General features: G+C 38.1%; 1 long non-coding RNA gene across 1 annotated transcript; it reads left to right on the top strand.

Moving 5' to 3' along the window:
- Positions 1–2,406: 2,406 nt before the first annotated feature.
- LOC138854319 (uncharacterized) lies at positions 2,407–5,382 on the top strand. Its single transcript, XR_011393520.1, has 2 exons — positions 2,407–4,357; positions 4,424–5,382. It is a non-coding gene; the product is annotated as an uncharacterized lncRNA (long non-coding RNA).
- Positions 5,383–21,745: the final 16,363 nt, after the last annotated feature.

Here is a 21,745-nt window from a genome sequence, read left to right as displayed (position 1 = left end):
TCCCAATGACCCACCGAGTCTGGTCACCTCCACTCAAGGAAGGAGCACGGCGCCAGACCCAGCAGCACAAGCAAGACAGGTCCAACTCACACCCACCCACACCCACTCATGTATTTATCTAACCTATGTTTAAAACTAAATAACGTTTTAGCCTCAATAACTGTACTCGGGAGTTTGTTCCACTCATCCACAACTCTATTACCAAACCAGTGCTTTCCTATATCCTTCCTCAATCTGAATTTTTTAAACTTGAAACCATTGCTGCCAGTCCTGTCTTGCCTGGAAATTTTCAGCACACTATTTACATCCCTTTCATTTATTCCTGTTTTCCATTTATACTCCACGATCATATCCCCCCTAATTCTACGCCTTTCTAGAGAGTGCAGATTCAGGGCCCTCAGTCTATCCTCATAAGGAAGATTTCTGTTACATGGGATCATCTTTGTCATCCTCCTCTGTACGTTTTCCAGAGCATTTATATCCATTCTGTAATACGGTGACCAGAACTGAGCAGCATAGTCTAAATGAGGCCTAACCAAGGATATATAGAGTTGAAGAACAACCTGAGGACTTCTATTATTAATACTTTTAGATATGAAGCCAAGAATTCTGTTAGCTTTGTTGCGAACACTAATGCACTGTTGTCTTGGTTTTAGATTACTGCTAACCAGAACTCCAAAATCCTTTTCGCAATCAGTAGTATTAAGATCTACATTATTTAGTTTATATGTGGCATGGTTATTTACCTGTCCAACATTTAGAACTTTGCATTTGTCAATATTAAACTGCATCTGCCACTTCTCCGACCATCGCATCTGTCTATTCAAATCATCCTGGAGTGCTTTAGTGGCTTCATTAGAATGAATTGGACGGCCTATTTTGTGCCATCAGCAAATTTGCTTATGTCGCTTTTATTCCCTTATCTATGTCGTTTATATAAATTGTGAACAACAGAAGGTATATTAAGTACAGAAGGTATATTAAGTACAGAAGGTATATTAAGTACAGAAGGTATATTAAGTACAGAAGGTATATTAAGTACAGAAGGTATATTAAGTACAGAAGGTATATTAAGTACAGAAGGTATATTAAGTACAGAAGGTATATTAAGTACAGAAGGTATATTAAGTACAGAAGGTATATTAAGTACAGAAGGTATATTAAGTACAGAAGGTATATTAAGTACAGAAGGTATATTAAGTACAGAAGGTATATTAAGTACAGAAGGTATATTAAGTACAGAAGGTATATTAATTAGAGAAGGTATATTAATTAGAGAAGGTATATTAAGTACAGAAGGTATATTAGTACAGAAGGTATATTAAGTTGAGAAGGTATATTAAGTACAGAAGGTATATTAAGTACAGAAAGTATATTAAGTACAGAAGGTATATTAAGTACAGAAGGTATATTAAGTACAGAAGGTATATTAAGTACAGAAGGTATATTAAGTACAGAAGGTATATTAAGTACAGAAGGTATATTAAGTACAGAAGGTATATTAAGTTGAGAAGGTATATTTAGTACAGAATGTATATCAAGTACAGAAGGTATATTAAGTACAGAAGGTATATTAAGTAGAGAAGGTATATTAAGTACAGAAGGTATATTAAGTAGAGAAGGTATATTAAGTACAGAAGGTATATTAAGTAGAGAAGGTATATTAAGTACAGAAGGTATATTAAGTAGAGAAGGTATATTAAGTAGAGAAGGTATATTAAGTACAGAAGGTATATTAAGTAGAGAAGGTATTTTAAGTACAGAAGGTATATCAAGCACAGAATGTATATTAAGTACAGTAGGTATATTTAGTACACTAGGTATATTAAGTACAGAAGGTATATCAAGCACAGAAGGTATATCAAGTACAGAAGGTGTATTAAGTACAGTAGGTATATTAAGTACAGTAGGTATATTAAGTACAGAAGGTATATTAGGTACAGAAGGTATATTAAGTACAGTAGGTATATTAAGTACAGTAGGTATATTAAGTACAGTAGGTATATTAAGTACAGAAGGTATATTAGGTACAGAAGGTATATTAAGTACAGTAGGTATATTAAGTACAGAAGGTATATTAAGTACAGTAGGTATATTAAGTACAGTAGGTATATTAAGTACAGAAGGTATATTAGGTACAGAAGGTATATTAAGTACAGTAGGTATATTAAGTACAGTAGGTATATTAAGTACAGTAGGTATATTAGGTACAGAAGGTATATTAAGTACAGTAGGTATATTAAGTACAGTAGGTATATTAGGTACAGAAGGTATATTAAGTACAGTAGGTATATTAAGTACAGTAGGTATATTAAGTACAGAAGGTATATTAGGTACAGAAGGTATATTAAGTACAGTAGGTATATTAGGTACAGAAGGTATATTAAGTACAGTAGGTACAGAAGGTATATTAAGTACATTAGGTATATTAAGTACATTAGGTATATTAAGTAAAAAAGGTATATTAAGTACAGTAGGTATATTAAGTACTGTAGGTATATTAGGTACAGAAGGTATATTAAGTACAGTAGGTATATTAGGTACAGGAGGTATATTAAGTACAGTAGGTGTATTAGGTACAGAAGGTATATTAAGTACAGTAGGTATATTAAGTACATTAGGTATATTAAGTACAGTAGGTATATTAGGTACAGAAGGTATATTAAGTACAGTAGGTATATTAGGTACAGAAGGTATATTAAGTACAGTAGGTATATTAAGTACATTAGGTATATTAAGTACAGTAGGTATATTAAGTACATTAGGTATATTAAGTACAGTAGGTATATTAAGTACAGTAGGTATATTAAGTACAGTAGGTATATTAAGTACATTAGGTATATTAAGTACAGTAGGTATATTAAGTACAGTAGGTATATTAGGTACAGAAGGTATATTAAGTACATTAGGTATATTAAGTACATTAGGTATATTAAGTAAAAAAGGTATATTAAGTACAGTAGGTATATTAAGTACTGTAGGTATATTAAGTACAGTAGGTATATTAAGTACATTAGGTATATTAAGTACATTAGGTATATTAAGTAAAAAAGGTATATTAAGTACAGTAGGTATATTAAGTACTGTAGGTATATTAAGTACAGTAGGTATATTAAGTACAGAAGGTTTATTAGGTAAAGAAGGTATATTAAGTACAGTAGGTATATTAAGTACAGTAGGTATATTAGGTACAGAAGGTATATTAAGTACATTAGGTATATTAGTACATTAGGTATATTAAGTACAGAAGGTATATTAAGTACAGTAGGTATATTAAGTACTGTAGGTATATTAAGTACATTAGGTATATTAAGTACAGAAGGTATATTAAGTACAGTAGGTATATTAAGTACTGTAGGTATATTAAGTACAGAAGGTATATTAAGTACAGAAGGTATATTAAGTACAGAAGGTATATTAAGTACAGAAGGTATATTAGGTACAGAAGGTATATTAGGTACAGAAGGTATAATTAGTAGGTTTTCCTGGTAAGGAAGGACCAACATATTCTGGCTTGAACTGTAAAATATATCTCTAACATTTTTACAGGATTTATCAATTAAGTATTTTGGGTAGTGTAGATCTTTAGCTATTTTATAAATTTTCAAGATTTCTTCATATATGAACTCTGGACAACAATACATGAAGCTCTGAAAAGTATACAATGCCCGTCACGGCATTATGCCGGGTGAGCGCCCCGACATAATGCTGTGAAGAAAATCAAAGGCCTACGATATTTGGGTCTTTTCTCGTCAGTGCATTCTGCTGGGTAGCAGCCTTTAGCATGACGTCACGGCGTGCCGCCACACTCCACAGTGACTCCTCAGTGTTTCTTTAACGCAGTTAAAGTACGAACAAATGTCTTCTTGGAATGGCCAGGCCGAGGTTTGGCAGACGGTAAGTCGACACTGCAACCATCCTTGAACCATGCACCCAGTTCCTTGCTGAATGCTCACACACATTAACATTCTCCATTATGTTTTTCGGCTGGTGTCCAGCTTTGTGAAGCTCTATGATTTGAGCTATATTTTCAAGTGGAAAAGACTTCCTTTTACCCATAATCAAAGATGTACTGCCCCAAAACCAAAGGGAACAATGGACAAAAGATGGGGCACATGAGAGACTTAAGTGCAACACTTCCCCTCACCATGTAAGGAACGTGAGCAATAAGAAGTCACTGTGAAGTGTGGCGGCAGGCCGTGACGTCATGCTAACAGCTACTACCCAGCAGAATGCACTGACGAGAAAATACCCCCTTTCTGGGAGGCCTTTGATTTTCATCACAGTATTATGCTGGGGCACTCACCCGGCAAAATACCGTGACGAACACTGTAGATGACCTGGAGGTTACCTGGAGGTTACCTGGAGGTTACCTGGAGGATACCTGGAGGTTACCTGGAGGTTACCTGGAGGTTACCTGGAGGTTATTCCGGAGATCAACGCCCCTGCGGCCCGGTCCATGACCAGGCCTCCTGATGGATCAGGGCCTGATCAACTAGGCTGTTACCGCTGGCCGCACGCAGTCCAACGTACGAGCCACAGCCCGGCAGATCCAGTAGGAACAATGTTTTGTTGATTTTCTGTGCATTTTGAATTTATAATCATTAATAAAAGACAATGAGTTACTTAATTCAAATTCAACATTAAAATTTATGGAGTGAGCTAGAATATTTAATTCAACGAGAAAATTGCTTATATCTATATTCTTAGACATTATATATAAAACTTGATGAATATATCTGCACCACTTTGCTCTACTGGGAAAGGTTTTGTTTAAGCAGTTTTGTTTCACAATATTCCAGTACAAACTGCTAAGGACAGGTGAGAGAGGATTTCCCATTGCCATACCAAACTTCTGAGTGTAAAACCCGTTATTAAACACGAATATTGTATCAACAATACAAAGTTTAACACTCTCAGTGATTGTAGGTACTGACAATGATAAATCTTAATTACAGAGTTCTTCAGATAGGGAACTTAATAAATTATTAACTGGACTTTCGTAATCAAGTAAGTAACATCAATTATAACATACTGTAATCAATTAAACTGGTCAAAGTGCTTAATATATCAACTAAGTCAATATTATTATTAACATTAAAGTTAGAAATTAAGTCAATTATTGGGTGTAACATCATTTAGCCATTTGTATGATTTATTGGAAATTGATCCTATAGAGCTAATAATGGGTCTGCCTGGATTACCTATTTTGTGTGTTTTTATTAATCCATTAATATATGGTAAAGATGGATTACTGGTCATGAATATTTTAATTAGTTTATTTTTGCCTGTCAGTAGTCGTTATATTGTTTCGGTAAAGTTACTTTTATCTGAAGCTGAGGGATTATTTCTAAGTTTGTAATATATATCTGTATCATCTAAGATTTTGTTTATTTTACCTTGGTAATCAATTTTCCTTTATAATTAATGTGCAGATATTTTTCCTGCTTTAGTAATATGCATATAATTATTAATAATAAGATTTTCAAGACTTGAGAATTCTTTGAGGACAAATGTGAACATTTTGTTTTATCATAGACCCATAAACTATCCCCTTACTTATATTAATTTCATTAATGGATAAATCAGTAATTTTTTCCAAGTCACCAAAAATTTTGTCAATTTGCACATTATTGACTTTAGAGGTTGTAAAACTTAGACTGGTTGTAAAACTTAGACTGGTTGTAAAACTTAGACTGGTTGTAAAACTTAGACTGGTTGTAAAACTTAGACTGGTTGTAAAACTTAGACTGGTTGTAAAACTTAGACTGGTTGTAAAACTTAGACTGGTTGTAAAACTTAGACTGGTTGTAAAACTTAGACTGGTTGTAAAACTTACACTGGTTGTAAAACTTAGACTGGAACCTGGAGCAGCAGTTGTGCTCTTAACTGTCTCATCACACAAGCTAATTATATAGTTGCTATTAGCATGTTTAGCCCAGTCATTATTTACATTGTCTAATTTGCATTTTAGTTTATTTTTAAGTTCATTATGAACTCTTCTGAGTTTGTAAAGTAAAAGGACACAAGTGCAACTAATGTGACATTTATTGTGGCAACGTTTCGCTCTCCAGGAGCTTTATCAAGCCATTACAGTAATGGCTTGATAAAGCTCCTGGAGAGCGAAACGTTGCCACAATAAATGTCACATTAGTTGCACTTTTGTCCTTTTACTTTACATATTGTCGGTAATTCTACCAACTTTATTATCTTCTGAGTTTATTATAACAATGATCTATCACACTTTATTTCCATTATATTTCAGTAATTTGATTAAAATATTTTTTTTTGCGTCTCAGTATTTTCCATGTCTCCTTTTAGTGATTTCATTATATTTCTGAAGAATAATTCTCATGAGATTATCAGAGTGAAGATATTTCATGTCAAAAAGTCTATTTGGTAAAATGGATTTGAGAGAAATTTGTTAATTCTGAAAAATTTAAAAAAATTATGTCGGATTTTGAACTTATGTGACTTTAATAGTGCAGAAGATAACTGGAAGACAAAATAAGAACAGTAAAGTTTAGTGGGAACATTCTGAAGAGTCGTGTGATGAACAACATCACAGTAAAGTTTAGTGGGAACATTCTGAAGAGTCGTGTGATGAACAACATCACAGTAAAGTTTAGTGGGAACATTCTGAAGAGTCGTGTGATGAACAACATCACAGTAAAGTTTAGTGGGAACATTCTGAAGAGTCGTGTGATGAACAACATCACAGTAAAGTTTAGTGGGAACATTCTGAAGAGTCGTGTGATGAACAACATCACAGTAAAGTTTAGTGGGAACATTCTGAAGAGTCGTGTGATGAATAACATCACAGTAAAGTTTAGTGGGAACATTCTGAAGAGTCGTGTGATGAACAACATCACAGTAAAGTTTAGTGGGAACATTCTGAAGAGTCGTGTGATGAACAACATCACAGTAAAGTTTAGTGGGAACATTCTGAAGAGACGTGTGATGAATAACATCACAGTAAAGTTTAGTGGGAACATTCTGAAGAGTCGTGTGATGAACAACATCACAGTAAAGTTTAGTGGGAACATTCTGAAGAGTCGTGTGATGAATAACATCACAGTAAAGTTTAGTGGGAACATTCTGAAGAGTCGTGTGATGAATAACATCACAGTAAAGTTTAGTGGGAACATTCTGAAGAGTCGTGTGATGAACAACATCACAGTAAAGTTTAGTGGGAACATTCTGAAGAGTCGTGTGATGAACAACATCACAGTAAAGTTTAGTGGGAACATTCTGAAGAGTCGTGTGATGAATAACATCACAGTAAAGTTTAGTGGGAACATTCTGAAGAGTCGTGTGATGAACAACATCACGGTAAAGTTTAGTGGGAACATTCTGAAGAGTCGTGTGATGAATAACATCACAGTAAAGTTTAGTGGGACCATTCTGAAGAGTCGTGTGATGAATAACATCACAGTAAAGTTTAGTGGGAACATTCTGAAGAGTCGTGTGATGAACAACATCACAGTAAAGTTTAGTGGGAACATTCTGAAGAGTCGTGTGATGAATAACATCACAGTAAAGTTTAGTGGGAACATTCTGAAGAGTCGTGTGATGAATAACATCACAGTAAAGTTTAGTGGGAACATTCTGAAGAGTCGTGTGATGAACAACATCACAGTAAAGTTTAGTGGGAACATTCTGAAGAGTCGTGTGATGAATAACATCACAGTAAAGTTTAGTGGGAACATTCTGAAGAGTCGTGTGATGAACAACATCACAGTAAAGTTTAGTGGGAACATTCTGAAGAGTCGTGTGATGAATAACATCACAGTAAAGTTTAGTGGGAACATTCTGAAGAGTCGTGTGATGAATAACATCACAGTAAAGTTTAGTGGGAACATTCTGAAGAGTCGTGTGATGAATAACATCACAGTAAAGTTTAGTGGGAACATTCTGAAGAGTCGTGTGATGAATAACATCACAGTAAAGTTTAGTGGGAACATTCTGAAGAGTCGTGTGATGAACAACATCACAGTAAAGTTTAGTGGGAACATTCTGAAGAGTCGTGTGATGAACAACATCACAGTAAAGTTTAGTGGGAACATTCTGAAGAGTCGTGTGATGAACAACATCACAGTAAAGTTTAGTGGGAACATTCTGAAGAGTCGTGTGATGAATAACATCACAGTAAAGTTTAGTGGGAACATTCTGAAGAGTCGTGTGATGAACAACATCACAGTAAAGTTAAGTGGGAACATTCTGAAGAGTCGTGTGATGAACAACATCACAGTAAAGTTTAGTGGGAACATTCTGAAGAGTCGTGTGATGAATAACATCACAGTAAAGTTTAGTGGGAACATTCTGAAGAGTCGTGTGATGAATAACATCACAGTAAAGTTTAGTGGGAACATTCTGAAGAGTCGTGTGATGAACAACATCACAGTAAAGTTTAGTGGGAACATTCTGAAGAGTCGTGTGATGAACAACATCACAGTAAAGTTTAGTGGGAACATTCTGAAGAGTCGTGTGATGAACAACATCACAGTAAAGTTTAGTGGGAACATTCTGAAGAGTCGTGTGATGAATAACATCACAGTAAAGTTTAGTGGGAACATTCTGAAGAGTCGTGTGATGAATAACATCACAGTAAAGTTTAGTGGGAACATTCTGAAGAGTCGTGTGATGAACAACATCACAGTAAAGTTTAGTGGGAACATTCTGAAGAGTCGTGTGATGAATAACATCACAGTAAAGTTTAGTGGGAACATTCTGAAGAGTCGTGTGATGAATAACATCACAGTAAAGTTTAGTGGGAACATTCTGAAGAGTCGTGTGATGAACAACATCACAGTAAAGTTTAGTGGGAACATTCTGAAGAGTCGTGTGATGAACAACATCACAGTAAAGTTTAGTGGGAACATTCTGAAGAGTCGTGTGATGAATAACATCACAGTAAAGTTTAGTGGGAACATTCTGAAGAGTCGTGTGATGAATAACATCACAGTAAAGTTTAGTGGGAACATTCTGAAGAGTCGTGTGATGAATAACATCACAGTAAAGTTTAGTGGGAACATTCTGAAGAGTCGTGTGATGAATAACATCACAGTAAAGTTTAGTGGGAACATTCTGAAGAGTCGTGTGATGAACAACATCACAGTAAAGTTTAGTGGGAACATTCTGAAGAGTCGTGTGATGAATAACATCACAGTAAAGTTTAGTGGGAACATTCTGAAGAGTCGTGTGATGAATAACATCACAGTAAAGTTTAGTGGGAACATTCTGAAGAGTCGTGTGATGAATAACATCACAGTAAAGTTTAGTGGGAACATTCTGAAGAGTCGTGTGATGAATAACATCACAGTAAAGTTTAGTGGGAACATTCTGAAGAGTCGTGTGATGAACAACATCACAGTAAAGTTTAGTGGGAACATTCTGAAGAGTCGTGTGATGAATAACATCACAGTAAAGTTTAGTGGGAACATTCTGAAGAGTCGTGTGATGAATAACATCACAGTAAAGTTTAGTGGGAACATTCTGAAGAGTCGTGTGATGAATAACATCACAGTAAAATTTAGTGGGAACATTCTGAAGAGTCGTGTGATGAATAACATCACAGTAAAGTTTAGTGGGAACATTCTGAAGAGTCGTGTGATGAACAACATCACAGTAAAGTTTAGTGGGAACATTCTGAAGAGTCGTGTGATGAATAACATCACAGTAAAGTTTAGTGGGAACATTCTGAAGAGTCGTGTGATGAATAACATCACAGTAAAGTTTAGTGGGAACATTCTGAAGAGTCGTGTGATGAACAACATCACAGTAAAGTTTAGTGGGAACATTCTGAAGAGTCGTGTGATGAATAACATCACAGTAAAGTTTAGTGGGAACATTCTGAAGAGTCGTGTGATGAATAACATCACAGTAAAGTTTAGTGGGAACATTCTGAAGAGTCGTGTGATGAATAACATCACAGTAAAGTTTAGTGGGAACATTCTGAAGTGTCGTGTGATGAATAACATCACAGTAAAGTTTAGTGGGAACATTCTGAAGAGTCGTGTGATGAACAACATCACAGTAAAGTTTAGTGGGAACATTCTGAAGAGTCGTGTGATGAATAACATCACAGTAAAGTTTAGTGGGAACATTCTGAAGAGTCGTGTGATGAACAACATCACAGTAAAGTTTAGTGGGAACATTCTGAAGAGTCGTGTGATGAACAACATCACAGTAAAGTTTAGTGGGAACATTCTGAAGAGTCGTGTGATGAACAACATCACAGTAAAGTTTAGTGGGAACATTCTGAAGAGTCGTGTGATGAATAACATCACAGTAAAGTTTAGTGGGAACATTCTGAAGAGTCGTGTGATGAATAACATCACAGTAAAGTTTAGTGGGAACATTCTGAAGAGTCGTGTGATGAACAACATCACAGTAAAATTTAGTGGGAACATTCTGAAGAGTCGTGTGATGAACAACATCACAGTAAAGTTTAGTAGGAACATTCTGAAGAGTCGTGTGATGAATAACATCACAGTAAAGTTTAGTGGGAACATTCTGAAGAGTCGTGTGATGAATAACATCACAGTAAAGTTTAGTGGGAACATTCTGAAGAGTCGTGTGATGAACAACATCACAGTAAAGTTTAGTGGGAACATTCTGAAGAGTCGTGTGATGAATAACATCACAGTAAAGTTTAGTGGGAACATTCTGAAGAGTCGTGTGATGAATAACATCACAGTAAAGTTTAGTGGGAACATTCTGAAGAGTCGTGTGATGAATAACATCACAGTAAAGTTTAGTGGGAACATTCTGAAGAGTCGTGTGATGAACAACATCACAGTAAAGTTTAGTGGGAACATTCTGAAGAGTCGTGTGATGAATAACATCACAGTAAAGTTTAGTGGGAACATTCTGAAGAGTCGTGTGATGAACAACATCACAGTAAAGTTTAGTGGGAACATTCTGAAGAGTCGTGTGATGAATAACATCACAGTAAAGTTTAGTGGGAACATTCTGAAGAGTCGTGTGATGAACAACATCACAGTAAAGTTTAGTGGGAACATTCTGAAGAGTCGTGTGATGAATAACATCACAGTAAAGTTTAGTGGGAACATTCTGAAGAGTCGTGTGATGAACAACATCACAGTAAAGTTTAGTGGGAACATTCTGAAGAGTCGTGTGATGAATAACATCACAGTAAAGTTTAGTGGGAACATTCTGAAGAGTCGTGTGATGAACAACATCACAGTAAAGTTTAGTGGGAACATTCTGAAGAGTCGTGTGATGAATAACATCACAGTAAAGTTTAGTGGGAACATTCTGAAGAGTCGTGTGATGAATAACATCACAGTAAAGTTTAGTGGGAACATTCTGAAGAGTCGTGTGATGAATAACATCACAGTAAAGTTTAGTGGGAACATTCTGAAGAGTCGTGTGATGAATAACATCACAGTAAAGTTTAGTGGGAACATTCTGAAGAGTCGTGTGATGAATAACATCACAGTAAAGTTTAGTGGGAACATTCTGAAGAGTCGTGTGATGAACAACATCACAGTAAAGTTTAGTGGGAACATTCTGAAGAGTCGTGTGATGAACAACATCACAGTAAAGTTTAGTGGGAACATTCTGAAGAGTCGTGTGATGAATAACATCACAGTAAACAGCTCATATGAAAATATGAAAAAAAAATCACTGTGAAAAATAGTGAAATTCCAAGCGATTTCGTGATTTTTTTACTTTATCAGGGACCTGTTAAAACAAAAGACACTTATGCAACATATGGGAATGTTTATTGAGGGAACGTTTCGCCACACAGTGGCTTCATCAGTCCAATACTAAGCAGAAAGGTGTACATCTACAAGATTGATGGACTGAACACATCGACTCCAGGCTGAGGGACTGATTACCTCAAACTCCTCCTCTCCTTACACCTTTCTGCTTTGTACTGGACTGATGAAGCCACTGTGTGGCGAAACGTTTCCTAGATAAAGATTCCCATATGTTGCATAAGTGTCTCAATCTTCAACTTGCCGTTTTTTTTTAAACCATTTATCACAGATTATTTCTGCTGTGTTCAATCAGACTGTTTCTCCTGGCATAATGAGAGCCAGTTCGGTCCGTGGAGCCATAATTTATTATCCACAAATTTCTGGAGTGGGACACCACGTTACAACATGTCAGTTGCAGAGAGAACTGCTTCATTATCTATCCAAATTAAGTTTTTTTTCAATAGTGAGATGATCAAGCAGTTTGTTGAGATAGACACCTAACTTTGTACCTACATAGAGTGCTGTCAGTTCAAGTTGTGGTACTGTTCTGACCTTCAAGGGTGCTACCCTGGCCTTTGAAGTAATTAGTGTACTTCCTTCAGCATTACTCATGTAAGTTACAGCGCCATAACCTCTGGTTGACGCATCACAGAACACATATAATGTGTACTTGTTTCCCTCTTGACCTATTTGTCTGGGAAGTTTAATTTGATGAAGTTGTTTTGAACTCCTTGGATATTTCATCCCATGCTTGACTCATTTCAAGAGGCAAGTTCTCATCACAACCTATTTTGAGTTTCCATGCATCTTGCATAAGTATTTTACCTTTTATGGTAATTGGTGAGACGAGTCCTAGAGGATCAAAACATTGTGATATCTCTGACAGTAAACTACGTTTAGTGACTTTAGGACAAGTTTTATTATTTATCCTTTTGAGACTCAAAGTGTCTTCCTGTGTGTTCCATTTAAGTCCCAGCATATTGTTGCAATCAGAGATTTCAGCTACAGTTCCCTTAATTGTGTTGAATTTGTATTCCACATCCTTAGAAGCATATTTGCTTCTTTCATCTCCTTGTTAGCTTCTCTGTATAAGGATTTCAAATCCTCCTCTTTATTCACAGTACCTTGAAGATTGTCCACATAGAAACTTTTCTTTAAGATTTCCTTGAAGGGACTTTCAGATTTCTTCAAATGTGTATTTAGATTAGCTTCTAGGAAGAATAGAGAGGATGTTGCACCAAGTAATACTCACTTGAAACGATAAGTTTTCACAGGACTTTGACGATCATGTTGATTTTCTGGCCACAAAAGTCGAGTATAATCTCTCTTTCTTGTAGTCCCACTTTTAAGAAAGCTTTGGAAATATCAGCGGTGTAGGCGTATGTATTTGTGCGATATTTCATAAGCACATCTCCAAGCTTCTCAGTTAGTGAGGGTCCGGTCATCAGACAGTCATTAAGACTTGCTACGTCTTTATTTGCACGAGCGCTACAATTATATACAACACGTATTAGAGTGGTTTCAGAATCTTTTCTGACTCCATGGTGCGGGAGATAATGAACTTCTGTCTTCAACTTGTCTTCAACTACTTCCTAAATGTGTTGTTAGGTAAGACACATATGCAACAGTTAGGTATCTTTATTTCGAAACGTTTCGCCTACACAGTAGGCATCTTCAGTCGAGTACAGAAAAGTTGATGGAAGCAGAAGATACTTGAAGACGATGTAATCAGTCCATCACCCTTGAAGTTTTGAGGTGGTCAGTCCCTCAGTCTGGAGAAGAGTATTGTTCCATATTGTTTCAGACTATGGAACAATGCTCTTCTCCAGACTGAGGGACTGACCACCTCAAAACTTCAAGGGTGATGGACTGATTACATCGTCTTCAAGTATCTTCTGCTTCTATCAGCTTTTCTGTACTCGACTGAAGAAGCCTACTGTGTAGGCGAAACGTTTCGAAATAAAGATACCTAACTGTTGCATATGTGTCTTACCTAACAACCTGTCGGTATTTTATACCATTTGAATGTACTTCCTCAATGAATTTATTGTCCAACTGTTCTTGTATGATATTATCTTAGACAGTCAGTAGCTCTGAATTCTTCCTAAGCTCATGTATTTGTGCTTTCATTTGTCTGAAAGCCATGCGATAATTGCTAGGTAGATGTGGTGGATTTAATTTCCATGGTAACCTAACCCAATACTGTCCATCTTTATATTTGACAGTGTCCAAATATTGGTTATAAGTCTGAGACTCTTGTGGGCTTGGTTTATTTACATCAATACATATCGCATCTAAATCCCACAACTGGTTCATTCATTTCTTCCAGTAATGATAATTTTTGCTGTGGTACATGATCAGCGGTTATTCTCGTAACTAGTACATTTTCCACTGAATCAATATCAGTTTCTTTCCCACTTTGAGAGGGAATGGGACCACATATCATGTGGCCTCCTGCTGTTTTCAGCAAGTGAACATCATGTTTACTTACTATATTTTGCACAAAACAGTGATAATAATCACTTCCAATGATTAAATCAATTGGACTAATAGTGTCCGTCTGTATGTCAGGACAGGCTAACTTGACCTTAGCTGCTTTCAGTACTGTAACTTTCTTTTAATCCCTGAATCTGCACAGACTTAGGCAAATCATCCACTACCACAGCTTCTACTGTCTTTTTCCTGTTTCCTAGACCAACAGTGATTTTCGCTAGGTCATATGTCCGTTTACCAGAATTGTGGAAAAAAACAGCTATATCTAACTGTACTTTGGCATACAGTTGTTTATTCAGTTTCTGCAACACTGATCTTCTTAGGAAGGACCTTTGTGAGCCTTGATCAAATAGTGTTAGCACATTGGTTTTGTGTAATTTATTAGATAACTCAACTCGAGTTATTGGGAGAGCAGTTGCTTTAAACTTATCTCTCACATTTAATGCTGTTGTTTGTTTACTTCCTGATTCTGTGGAAGTCTTCTGCTGTTCAACAAACGTATTTGGGCATAATGCTGTATGATGCATTTAAAACACTTCTTCAGTGAGCATTTACCTCCCTTGTGTTCTCCTGAGCACGTTGTTTACGTGCCTCCATTGATGTGTATTGACTGCAACACTGTTCCCAGTGTGATCCATCACAAAGTACACATTTTGTAGTACATTTATGTGTGACAGTCTGTTTACTGTCTGTTGTATTCACAGCCTGATAAGTGCCTATATGGGTTTTCCTATTATGTGGTTTAGTGGGAGTAGGTATACTCTTTTCATACTGAGTTGAAGATTTATTATCCACAGGATTTGTGGATGTTTCATGTTGTCTCGTGGGTTGCATGCGAGAAACTATTGCTTGTAAACCATTGCTAATTTCTTGACAAGTGAAAAAGCATTCATTATACATAATATTTAATCGTTCAGTGGTTTGTGGTGACAGCTTATCTTGTACAATACCACTGATAAACCAAGCACATTGTCTTAGGTCATATTTAGCACCTAGAGATCTGAGACCATTGCCTGATGTGATCCTAAATGACTGTAAATCCAAAAAAAAAACAATGTTTGGGTGGCTTCAAGCTTGATATTAAGACTGCATGTCTAACTCTGGCCTTGTCAGCATCAAAGTAATTGTCTGTTAAGACACGTAACGCTATTTGACAATTGCTTTTAACCACCGGAAATGACTTTATCAGTTTGTAGGGTTCTCCCTTCTGAAGACAATTAAGATAATTGAACTTAGGAATTTCATGTATGTCAGTTCGTGAATTTACTATGGACTGAAAACTATTAATGAATTCTTCATAATTATGTCCTTGGAAAATAGGGGCACCTGGAGTAATGGGTAATGGGACGCCTGTTGTGGCAATTGTTGTGCCAGGTATTTGACCACTAGTTACAGTAGGTCTCTGTGACAGAGTTTTGCAACAGGCAGCCTGTGCTCCTGTCCACCTTAATTGTTGGTCACTAAAAGTATCAAAAACATTTTTAATTTCATCCTCAGATCGATTTGATTCTAGGAATTCACCTTCATATTTTGCATAATCTGAATTAATTATTTTCAGATGTTGAGTAAGTAATTCCACTTTTACGTCAAGACCATCAAAATTTATGATTGTATCTGAGTTAAACCTATACAGACTGGAAACCAGAATGTCTAATTGTGTAATCTTAGTCTGTAGAGATTGAAACTGAGTTTTCAAACAAGCCATTTTAATTGGATACTGAAAATTCTAGCACCACAAAAGTCAAGTCAACAAAAATTGAGTCAGACACTACTGACCCATTAAGCTTAACCTCAGGGTCAATGACCTTGAAGAGTACAGGGTACATATGGCTGGACCAACCTTATGATGTTGATGTCCTGAGTTTGTGATCTCAGCTTGGAATGTTGCTGAGTCGCCGTAACTAATGACATTAAACATTTCATTCACTAAACATCTATGTAAATGTCACTGTATAACTGTGAATCACATGTGTATATTTCTTACACATATAAATGTCACTCTTAATATATATGAAAGCTTACACTTTATATATAACTTCCTTTAATATAACAGTTAAATCTATAAGAGACAAACATAAACACAATCTCGTCTCTTAATTTCTGTCTATAAGCATTATAAACACTATGTGTATATACTCTCAACACAAACTGAACGCAATTTGGGTTGATGCTATTGTCAGCGATTCTTGAGCTTAATTAAGAGTCACCAGTGGATGACGGGTGCCATCCCTCATTTTCTTTTGGGTGTTAAGTGAGCCAGCCTATGCGTTTTCTGGGCGAGCATCTCCCGTTTTCTATTTGATTGAGTCTGAAGGGACTCATTTATTCTGAGTTATACAGTAAAAACACTATTTTTACAGCTTTTTCAAAGGATATTGGCTTACGATGTAGTACAACATATTTGGACCACAATGTGGCCTTTTATCCAGTCATTCCTGGAGTGGAACCACAGTCGATGGCCTCCACTCCAAACCAACAGATACAGATACTAATGCCGGAAAAAAAATCCCCCCCCAGTACCAACAATACCACCAGTCCGATAACATTCTTCTTTGCAAATATACAGGGTCTAAAGCCAGCAACAAACAACAAAATACCTTTCATCCGTGGACTGCTTGCAGAGGCAAAGGCAATGTTCGCGGCTTTCACTAAGACCCACATAAAGGATCACTTGGACAACGAAATATGGATCCCAGGTTACAACCTATACAGATGTGACAGAGTGAACAGGCAAAAGGGGGGGGGGTTGGCCTGTACATTGCAGAGTCACTTGTTTGCACAGAACTGCTAAATGCCTCAAATGATGTAGTGGAAGTTTTAGCAGTAAAGGTCGAGAACCAAAACCTAGTCATTGTGATAGTCTACAAGCCTCCGGATGCAACATCCCAGCAATTCCAGGAACAGCTGTTAAAAATTGACCACTGTCTGGAAAACCTTCCAGCTCCTGCACCCAACATCTTGCTCCTGGGGGATTTCAACTTAAGGCACCTAAAATGGAGGAATATAGCAAATAATGTTGTTGCAGTAATAACACCAGGAGGCAGCTCTGATGAAAACTCACACTCACGCGAGCTTTTAAATCTCTGCACAAAATTCAATTTAAACCAGCAAATAATAGAGCCTACTAGACTGGAGAATACACTAGACCTCATCTTCACTAACAATGATGATCTGATAAGAAATATCACCATATCAAAAACAATATACTCAGATCACAACATAATTGAGGTTCAGTCATGTATGCGCGGAGCCCCAGACCGACATAATGAGATTAGTCACGAGGGAGCATTCACCAAATTCAACTTCAATAACAAAAACATAAAGTGGGACCAAGTAAACCAAGTCCTAACCGATATAAGCTGGGAAGATATACTAAGCAACACAGACCCCAACTTATGCCTAGAACAGATTAACTCGGTGGCACTCGATGTATGCACAAGGCTTATTCCTCTAAGAAAAAGGAGGAGTAGATGTAAAACAGAAAGAGACAGGCGCTCCCTTTACAGGCGACGGAAAAGAATAACAGAGCGGCTAAAAGAGGTCAATATATCTGAAATGCGTAGAGAGACACTGGTCAGAGAAATAGCAAGCATCGAACTTAAGCTAAAAGAATCCTTTAGGAGTCAGGAATCGCGGGAAGAACTAAAAGCCATAAATGAAATCGAAAGAAACCCAAAGTATTTCTTCTCCTATGCCAAATCAAAATCGAGAACAACGTCCAGTATTGGGCCCCTACTTAAACAAGATGGGTCCTACACAGATGACAGCAAGGAAATGAGTGAGCTACTCAAGTCCCAATATGACTCAGTTTTTAGCAAGCCGCTAACCAGACTGAGAGTCGAAGATCAAAATGAATTTTTTATGAGAGAGCCACAAAATTTGATTAACACAAGCCTATCCGATGTTATCCTGACGCCAAATGACTTCGAACAGGCGATAAATGACATGCCCATGCACTCTGCCCCAGGGCCAGACTCATGGAACTCTGTGTTCATCAAGAACTGCAAGAAGCCCCTATCACGAGCCTTTTCCATCCTATGGAGAGGGAGCATGGACACGGGGGTCGTCCCACAGTTACTAAAAACAACAGACATAGCCCCACTCCACAAAGGGGGCAGTAAAGCAACAGCAAAGAACTACAGACCAATAGCACTAACATCCCATATCATAAAAATCTTTGAAAGGGTCCTAAGAAGCAAGATCACCACGCATCTAGAAACCCATCAGTTACACAACCCAGGGCAACATGGGTTTAGAACAGGTCGCTCCTGTCTGTCTCAACTATTGGACCACTACGACAAGGTCCTAAATGCACTAGAAGACAAAAAGAATGCAGATGTAATATATACAGACTTTGCAAAAGCCTTCGACAAGTGTGACCATGGCGTAATAGCGCACAAAATGCGTGCTAAAGGAATAACAGGAAAAGTCGGTCAATGGATCTATAATTTCCTCACTAACAGAACACAGAGAGTAGTCGTCAACAGAGTAAAGTCCGAGGCAGCTACGGTGAAAAGCTCTGTTCCACAAGGCACAGTACTCGCTCCCATCTTGTTCCTCATCCTTATATCCGACATAGACAAGGATGTCAGCCACAGCACCGTGTCTTCCTTTGCAGATGACACCCGAATCTGCATGACAGTGTCTTCCATTGCAGTCACTGCAAAGCTCCAGGCAGACATCAACCAAATCTTTCAGTGGGCTGCAGAAAACAATATGAAGTTCAACGATGAGAAATTTCAATTACTCAGATATGGTAAACATGAGGAAATTAAATCTTCATCAGAGTACAAAACAAATTCTGGCCACAAAATAGAGCGAAACACCAACGTCAAAGACCTGGGAGTGATCATGTCGGAGGATCTCACCTTCAAGGACCATAACATTGTATCAATCGCATCTGCTAGAAAAATGACAGGATGGATAATGAAAACCTTCAAAACTAGGGAGGCCAAGCCCATGATGACACTCTTCAGGTCACTTGTTCTATCTAGGCTGGAATATTGCTGCACACTAACAGCACCTTTCAAGGCAGGTGAAATTGCCGACCTAGAAAATGTACAGAGAACTTTCACGGCGCGCATAACGGAGATAAAACACCTCAATTACTGGGAGCGCTTGAGGTTCCTAAACCTGTATTCCCTGGAACGCAGGAGGGAGAGATACATGATTATATACACCTGGAAAATCCTAGAGGGACTAGTACCGAACTTGCACACGAAAATCACTCATTACGAAAGCAAAAGACTTGGCAGACGATGCACCATCCCCCCAATGAAAAGCAGGGGTGTCACTAGCACGTTAAGAGACCATACAATAAGTGTCAGGGGCCCGAGACTGTTCAACTGCCTCCCAGCACACATAAGGGGGATTACCAACAGACCCCTGGCAGTCTTCAAGCTGGCACTGGACAAGCACCTAATGTCAGTTCCGGATCAGCCGGGCTGTGGCTCGTATGTTGGTTTGCGTGCAGCCAGCAGCAACAGCCTGGTTGATCAGGCTCTGATCCACCAGGAGGCCTGGTCTCAGACCGGGCCGCGGGGGCGTTGACCCCCGGAACTCTCTCCAGGTAAACTCCAGGTAAACTCAAGCAACACTAACTCTTGAGGTTAATGCTACAAGCTGAGTCTAAGATTAAATAATGGACTGTAGGGGACTTAGCTTGAAAGACAGCTTTTGCCTACACAGCCATCCCTGCAGACGATGTCTTGAGAAGTTGTTGCATGCATCCCTCAAGGGCTGGAATTTAAATTATTATGGGTGAGTATAATTAGCCCTAGGGGGTGTTATGTCAGTATTTTTTATTGCTGAATACTGACTGGATCCATTGAATTCTGCAATCATGTGCGTGGGCTTAATGGCCCTTGTGTCACCAGGGTATATGGTTATCTGTTCAGCATACATAATTCTTAACTACTCAGTCATGGAATCATTTCATGCTAAAAAGGCTTACTTGGGTTTGTGTATCGGACACTTACTCCCGGGTATTGGTGTCTTGATTGAAGAATAGTGTCTTTGAGAATGTCCACGTCTTCCATAGTCTAGGAATACGCACACTGGTACACTATTTTCCACAAGGTTTGTCTTTTGTGGTAATGTCATTAAAGAAGCTGAACACACTTCCTGGTTTACAATTATTTTGGAGATTGAGGTACAGCAATGCACAATTTACTTCCTTTACAATCTGAAGATGCCACAGCACCCTAAGCCATCACTGCCCCTAGCCACAAGAAAGCTGACCAGCACAACTTCCCTCCTTGCCAAACTTCCACTATGAAGCAACGCAAAATGCTTGATTCTTGCTGTCTAAGCATAGACAACAATGTACATCTTTAACATGTAATCAAGTGGGTGCAGGATTTTCCTTAATTGTCCTGCTAAGGTAAGAGATTGTCTCTTATTAAACTACACACTTTCAACTCTTGCAAAGAAGTCGTATGACCCATAACTGGTACATGCTGGTTAAACATCTGTTGGTTATTACTTGATTTAGCAGTAAACAAGATGTTTGCCCCTTCTGAGATGGCTGGGCCCCTCAGGGTTGAAAAGGGCTGAAAGGGGCTGATGCTCCCTTCCTGGATAAAATTTGTCCACACACACCAGTCCACTAACACCCAGGATGTCACTCACACCAGTCCACTAACACCCAGGATGCCACCCACACCAGTCCACTAACACCCAGGATGCCACTCACACCAGTCAACTAACACCCAGGATGTGACCCATGCCAGTGCACTAATGCCCAGGATGCCACTCACAGCAGTTTATCTGGGGTTTACCTGGAGGGCATTTCGCGGATCAGCTCTCCAGCGGCCCTTGCCATGACCTGGTCTCCTGGTGGATCAGGGCCTGATCAACAAGGCTGTTACTGCTGGCCACAAGCAGTCCAGCGTACGAACCAGAGCTCAGCTGATTTGGCACTGACTTTAGGTATCTGTCCAGCTCCCTCTTGAAGACAACCATGGGTCTATTGGTAATTCCCCTTATGGCTGGTGGGTGGCTGTTGAACAGTCTTGGGCCTCGGACACTTATTGTGTTATCTCTTAGTGTACCAGTGGTGCCCCTACTTTTCACTTGGGGAGTGTTACTTCTCCTGCCAAGTCTTTAGCTTTTGCATTAGAGATTTCTGTGTGTAAGTTAGGGACCAGTCCCTCCAGAATCTTCCAGGTGTAGATAATGATACATCTCTCTCGTCTGCGCTCCAGTGGGTACAAGTGAAGTGCTTCTAGGCATTCCCAGTAGTTAAGGTGTTTGATGGAACTTATTTGCGCAGTAAAGGTTCAGTGTACATTCTCTAGATCTACAATTTCGCCTGCCTTGATTGGTGATGTTAATGAAAAGCAGTATTCTAGCGTAGAGAGAACAAGTTATTTAAAAAATCATTGGCTTGGCATCTGTGTTGAATGTTCTCATTATCCATTCCATCAGTTTCCTCACAGAGGTGATAGTGGCATTGTTGTGGTCCTTAAGGTGATATCTTCAGATATTACCACTCCTGGGTCCTTCACAATGCTTTTCCTCTC

This window comes from Cherax quadricarinatus, chromosome 54 (genome assembly GCF_038502225.1).
Source record: "Cherax quadricarinatus isolate ZL_2023a chromosome 54, ASM3850222v1, whole genome shotgun sequence".
Classification (NCBI taxonomy): Eukaryota; Metazoa; Arthropoda; class Malacostraca; order Decapoda; family Parastacidae; genus Cherax; species Cherax quadricarinatus.
This window is presented reverse-complemented; position numbering and strand designations above follow the sequence as displayed.